General features: G+C 38.0%; 1 non-coding gene across 1 annotated transcript; it reads left to right on the forward strand.

The window, feature by feature from the left end:
• The first annotated feature begins 6,090 nt into the window (after positions 1 to 6,090).
• On the forward strand, positions 6,091 to 6,197 carry LOC141723067 (small nucleolar RNA R71). Its single transcript, XR_012576060.1, has one exon. It is a non-coding gene; the product is annotated as a small nucleolar RNA R71 (small nucleolar RNA).
• The last annotated feature ends 241 nt before the right edge of the window (positions 6,198 to 6,438 follow it).

Here is a 6,438-nt window from a genome sequence, read left to right on the forward strand (position 1 = left end):
TTTATCTTAAACACATAGCCTTTGAAACTGCTCAAAACTTGAAAAAGTTTTGAGATTTACATTCAACCCCCCTTCTGTAAATCTCATTGTTAGTTCATTAGGAATAACACTACTACAGATCGAGTGGAAACACCTGTTCTGACTAAACAACCTTTTGTGGAACAGCCCATTCATAGGTCAGGGAGAGTGTCTCGCCAACCTGAGAGGAAATATGGCCTTGTCATTGAGAATGACAATGAGTTGTCGATCATTGATGATGATGACCCTGTGACCTATAATGAGGCTATGAGTAGTGTTGACTCAGAGAAATGGCATAGTGCCATGAAATCCAGAATGGAATCTATGTATACGGTATACAAAAGATAGATTATAGCAGATGGCCAGGTGGAGACCTATAAGGCCATGCTTGTGGCAAAAGGATTCAAACAAAGGTAATGGATTGACTTTGATGAAACCTTTTACCTGTAGCCCTGTTAAAATCAGTTCGGATTTTACTTGCGATTGCTGCTTACTACGACTATGAGATCTGGCAATTAGCCAGATGGTTTTCTTTCTAAGGGAAATAAAAACCTAGTGTGTAAGCTACTGCGAACCATATGTGGTTTAAAGCAAGCTTCTCGAAAGATGGAACATTCGTTTTGATGAGACAATCAAAGAGTTTGATTTTATCAAAAACAAAGATGAACCATGGGTCTACAAAAGGGTTAGTGGGAGCGCGGTAACATTTCTTGTATTGTATTAGAGTTGACACACATAACAACATAGCAGACCCACTCACAAAGCTACTTTATGAAAGTCACTTTGATCGTCATAAAGACAAGATGGGTATTAGATACTAGAGTGATTGGCTTTAGTACAAGTGGGAGATTGAAAGGAATATGTCCTAAGTCCAATCATATATTAGGATTTAGGAATAACTTTTATGTAATCTATTTTGATTTCATTGATATTAATAAAGACTTGTTTTGTTTTATTACGGGCTTTATCTATTTAAGGGTTTAAATAAGATATACCATAGTTTAGAGTAAAGCTTTTTATGGATTATGATGAGATCATAATAGTGAGACCTAAAAAGATGATAACTCTAAACTTAAATAGTTCCTGGTCATAGGATTACTAACTGGTAATTAATAATCCACAAAGATCGGTACATACTATGCTTGCTTCATTATGAAGGATGTCTGTTCTCATAGACATTTGTGTGGTGACACTATAGCTAGTATGTAGGTGCTTATTATAGAATAAGTTCACTGAACATGACTCGCACAGCTGAACAACTGATGGAGTTCACTCACGTGTCAGCAGTTGTTCACATAGTGATAGTTGTACAAGTATCCTTAGACTTGAGGTCATCATAGTCATCTTGTGTACACTGAACTATGCTTTGGTTTAGTTCTTAATCTCCAGGGACAATTATTAGGGCTCTACTGGGTATAGGAATTTGTACACGAAGATAGTGTATGATCAATAAAGGATCTACCCCTTCCAGTGAAGGAAGCGAATGTTCAAGGCTGATCCACTTATGCTAGTTCAGGAATCTCTGGCCAGAGTGAATGAAATTAGAAAGGAGTTTCTAATTTGCATAGAACAACGCATAGTAAATGGTAAGCAATGATTGAATTAGATAGGCTTGACACGAGATCCATGCCTTGTGTTTAATCGGGACATTGTAGGGTAGAAGGAGTTTATTGTACGGTAACTATTCACTGAATAGGTTCTTGGTATTCTAAGCAGTGAATTCATATTATCCGGATAGTCGCGATATGCTGAGAAGTATCCCTCACGATGTAGAATAAATGTGATTAATTAATTAATCATATTTAATAAATTAGAGAATTTATATAAATAATGATAAAATAGTTTTATTATTATTTATTTCTACTACCGGCTTAATATTGAACCTACAGGGTCACACCATAAAAAGAGAATGATTTAATGGTGGAGGAATTAATTAATAATGGCAAAATAATTATTTATTTGTGAAATAAATAATTAATTGGCAAATTTAATAATTGATTAAATGAGATTTAATTGATTATAAATTAATTAAGAAAAGTTCTTAATATTATTAATTAAAGGATTTAATTTTTTGAAAATTAAATCAAGAGAGAGAATTATTTCTAAAGTGTTTAGAAAAAGGATTAATGATTAAAAGGTGTTTTAATTATTAATGAGAATAATAAATGGGATAATAATAATAATATTTATGGGAAAATTTCAGCTGAAAATTTTGCCTATAAATACACTATTATAGACCCTAATTTTATTCGAACCCGAAAACCCAAAAAGTTTGGAAAACCAAATTCTCTCCACCTCCTTCCTCCTCCTTAACATCGTTTTCTTGGTGGATACCGGTGGAGTGCTTCACACTTGAGGAGCAACTGCTAAGGATCTCTGATCGTTGTCTCCGAATTATTTTAAAGGTTAGATTCGATCCCTCGAATTTTTATTCATGATTTATATGCTTTTATTTGGATTTTATATGTGTAAAAGTGTTTTGCCATGCCCCCGCTGCGTTTAAAATCCAACAGTGGAAACACAGTTTTGATAACAAACGGCCCTGACCTCCTCGACTTCAACTTTCCAGGAAAATATGGAGACGAGAGTTGAACAAAAGAACTTGTTGCCCCGGCATAATTGATTTGAGCACTAGACCCCTATCGTGCCATCTCTTGACTTTCTCCTTATACATTTTGTTGTTCTCATACGCTTGAAGTTGGAACTCGTCGAGTTCATTCAATTGAAGCATCCTTTTCTTACCAGCTGTAGTCAGATCAAGGTTCAGTTTCTTCAAAGCCCAATATGCCTTGTGCTCTATCTCCACAGGCAAATAACATCATTTACTATAAATCAATTGAAACGAAAACATGCCTAGCAGAGTCTTGAATGCTGTTCGATATGCCCAAACAGCTTCATCCAGCTTCAAAGACCAATCCTTTCTTGATGAACATACAACTTTCTCTAGAATACGCTTTATCTCTCTGTTAGATTCCTCAGTTTGACCATTAGTCTGAGGAAGGTAGGCTGTAGAAATGCGATGATTCACATTATATCTTTGCATCATAGCAGTGAACTTGCGATTGCAGAATTACAATATCTTGTCACTAATTATGACTCTTGGAGTCCCAAATCTTGTGAATATCTGCTTGTGAAGAAAATTGAGCACTACCTTCGCATCATTTTTCAGCAAAGCTTTAACTTCCACCCATTTCGACATATTATTGACCGTCAACAAGATATACTGACTATTGCAAGATGAGACAAATGGCCCCATGAAGTCAATTCCCCAAACATCAAAGACCTCAACCTCAAAAAGCACATTAAGAGGCATCTCATCCCTCTTTGACATATTACCAACACGCTGGCATTGATCATATTTCAAAACGAACTGATGCGCATCCTTAAACAATGTAGGCCAGAAGAATCCTGCTTGAAGGATACGAGATGCTGTCTTTTCTCCATCATAGTGGCCTCCATAAACAGTCGAATGGCAGTCTCCCAAGATCCCCCCTATTTTTCTGTACAGAATACATCTCCTGCTGATTTGGTTAGCTCCTTGACGAAACAAAAATGGCTCATCCCACATGTACCACTTCACCTCATGAAGAAACTTCTTCCTTTGAGCATAAGTCAAGTCTGGAGGCATAACGTTGCTCATAAGGTAGTTCACAATGTCTGCAAACCATGGTTCTTCTGCTTGCATCCCAAACAACTACTCATCAGGAAAAGACTCGTTTATCAATTACTTATCATGTGAAGCTGTACCTGGATCTTCTAAATGAGAGAGATGATTAGCGACTTGATTCTCAATACCTTTTCTATCCTTGATCTCCAAATCAAAATTCTGAAGTAAAAGAACCTATTGAATCAATCTAGGCTTCGAGTCCTTCTTCGAGACGAGATAGCGAATAGCAGCGTGATCAGTGAAAACTGTCACTTTCGTCCCAAGCAAATAAGAGCCAAACTTCTCAAAACCGTAGACAATGGCTAAGAGTTCTTTCTCAGTAATAGTGTAGTTCAGTTGAGCACCAATGAGGGTCTAACTAGCATAGTAGACCATATGAAATATATTGTTCTTCCTTTGCCCAAGAACTGCTCCAACTGCATAGTCACTTGCATCGCACATCATTTTAAACAACTCATTCCAATCAGGTACGGTTATGACATATGCCGTGATCAAACTCTTCTTTAAGCTCTCAAAAGCAGCTAGGCACTCGTCATCGAACTTAAAAGGGACATCTTTCTCTAAAAAATTGCATAACGCCTTCGAAATTTTGGAGAAGTCCTTGATAAAACACCGATAGAAAACCACATGACGTAGAAAGCTGTGAATTCCTTTAACAGAAATTCATAGGGAAGGTTTTTAATGACCCCTACCTTGGCTTTGTCCACCTCAAGACCTTTACTAGAGATTTTATGCCCAAGAATGATGCCCCATCGCACCAGAAAGTGACATTCCTCCCAATTGAGAACCCAAATTGGTCTCAATGCACCTTTTCAGCACTAAACCAAGATTGTGCAAGCATTCATCATAAGAAGTTCCAAAGATAGAGAAGTCATCCATGAACACTGCTACATTATTTCCAGTCATATCAGAGAAGTTAGCCATCATGCATCTCTGAAATGTGGCCGGTGCACCACATAACCCAAAAGGACAAGTGAAGGTAGTCTTTTCTTGATCTTTTGGAGCAATGCAAATCTGATTATAACCCGAATAGCCATCAAGAAGACAGTAGTACTCATGCCCAGCCAATCTGTCAAACATCTGATCAATAAAAGGAAGAGGGAAGTGATCTTTCCTCGTGGCCTTGTTCAGCTTCCTGTAATCCATGCACACTATCCACCTCATGTCTGTTCAAGATGATCCTTGCATCTAGCCACTTGAGAATTTCCTTCTTCATAACCTCTATCATGATCAGATTTAGCCTTCTCTGTTGCTCAACAGTAGGCTTGCTTCCTTCTAATTTTCCATCCAATTGTCGATTTGAACACTCTCAGAATTCTCAAGAACTTTTCCTCATCACTACCTGAAAGGTCAGATGCAATAATAACAGGCAAAGTAGATGCATCACCTAAAAATGCATTCCTCAAATATTTAGGAAAAGGTTTAAGCTCAAGTGTAGGAGCTTCCTTAATAGATGGCTTGAGGCGTTTTGGAGAATTTTTCAGCTCTTCCAATCCAAGAGATTTAATAGGCATTTCCAGTCTTCGCTTCCATGGAGAAGCATTCAAATACTATAATTGCTCATCACTTCCATCATCTTCACTATCAGCCACAACTTCAGATTCTGGAACTTGAGTTTTTCGGGATTCGCAACCTTCCCAGACCTTAATGTAATTGCCTTAACATGTTCTTTTGCTTCCCTCTTTCCTGGAACTTCTGTGTCACTAGGGAGTGTACCAGGTTTATGATTCAACAAAGCATTGGCAATCTGCCCAATTTGATTCTCCAGAGTCTTGATAGAAACCGCTTGGCTCTTGCACATGAGCCTCAACTCCTCCAATTCAGATTTTTCATTAGATTGTGATAGATGCTTAAGTTTGATTTGTTGCCTTGGTGCATATTGCAGTTGTTGAAAACTAGGAGGGTTATATTGCTTTGCTGCATATGGCTGATAAGGTTGTTGCACTATATTCTGATTGTTGCTCCAGCTGAAGTTAGGATGATTGCGGTTGTTGGGATGATAAGTGGCTGGAGATGGTTGTTGTGACCTCTGAAAGTTGCTAACAAACTGAGCTGATTCACTAGAAATAGCACAATGCTCAGTCTTATGTGCACCTGCACAAAGCTCACAAACACTTGTGATCTGATTAACTCCATAATTAGCCAAAGAATCCACTTTCATCGTCATAGCTTGAAGTTGAGCAGCTATAGCAGTAGTTGTATCCACTTCCAAAATTCATGCTACCTTGCCTTGAGGCATTCTCTGAGTTGGGTTTTGATATTCATTAACAGCCATCAGTTCAATCAACTCATAAGCTTCATCATAGCTTTTAGCCCATAAGGCTCCACCTGATGTTACATCGAGCATGGGTCTAGACTGTGCGCCCAAACCATTGTAGAAGCAATTTATGATCATCCAATAAGACATGCTATGATGAGGGCACTTCCTAAGCATCTCTTTATAGTGATCCCAAGCCTCACATAAAGATTCTCCAGATTGCTGCGCAAATTGAGTAAGAGCATTCCTAATTGTAGCTGTCTTTTCCATAGGGAAGAATTTAGTGAGAAACTTCTGAGCAAGATCCTCCCATTTGGTGATAGAACCAGTTGGTAAAGAATATAACCAGCACTTAGCCTTATCCCTCAGAGAGAATGGGAAAAGTCTCAGCTTAATAGCATCTTCAGAACTCCATTGAACTTGAAAGTGTTGCAGATCTCGATGAAATCCCTGATGTGCATGTTGGGATCTTCTATAGGAGAACCCCCAAACTGAA

The sequence above is a fragment of the Apium graveolens genome, chromosome 4, assembly GCF_009905375.1.
Source record: "Apium graveolens cultivar Ventura chromosome 4, ASM990537v1, whole genome shotgun sequence".
In the NCBI taxonomy this organism is placed as follows: Eukaryota; Viridiplantae; Streptophyta; class Magnoliopsida; order Apiales; family Apiaceae; genus Apium; species Apium graveolens.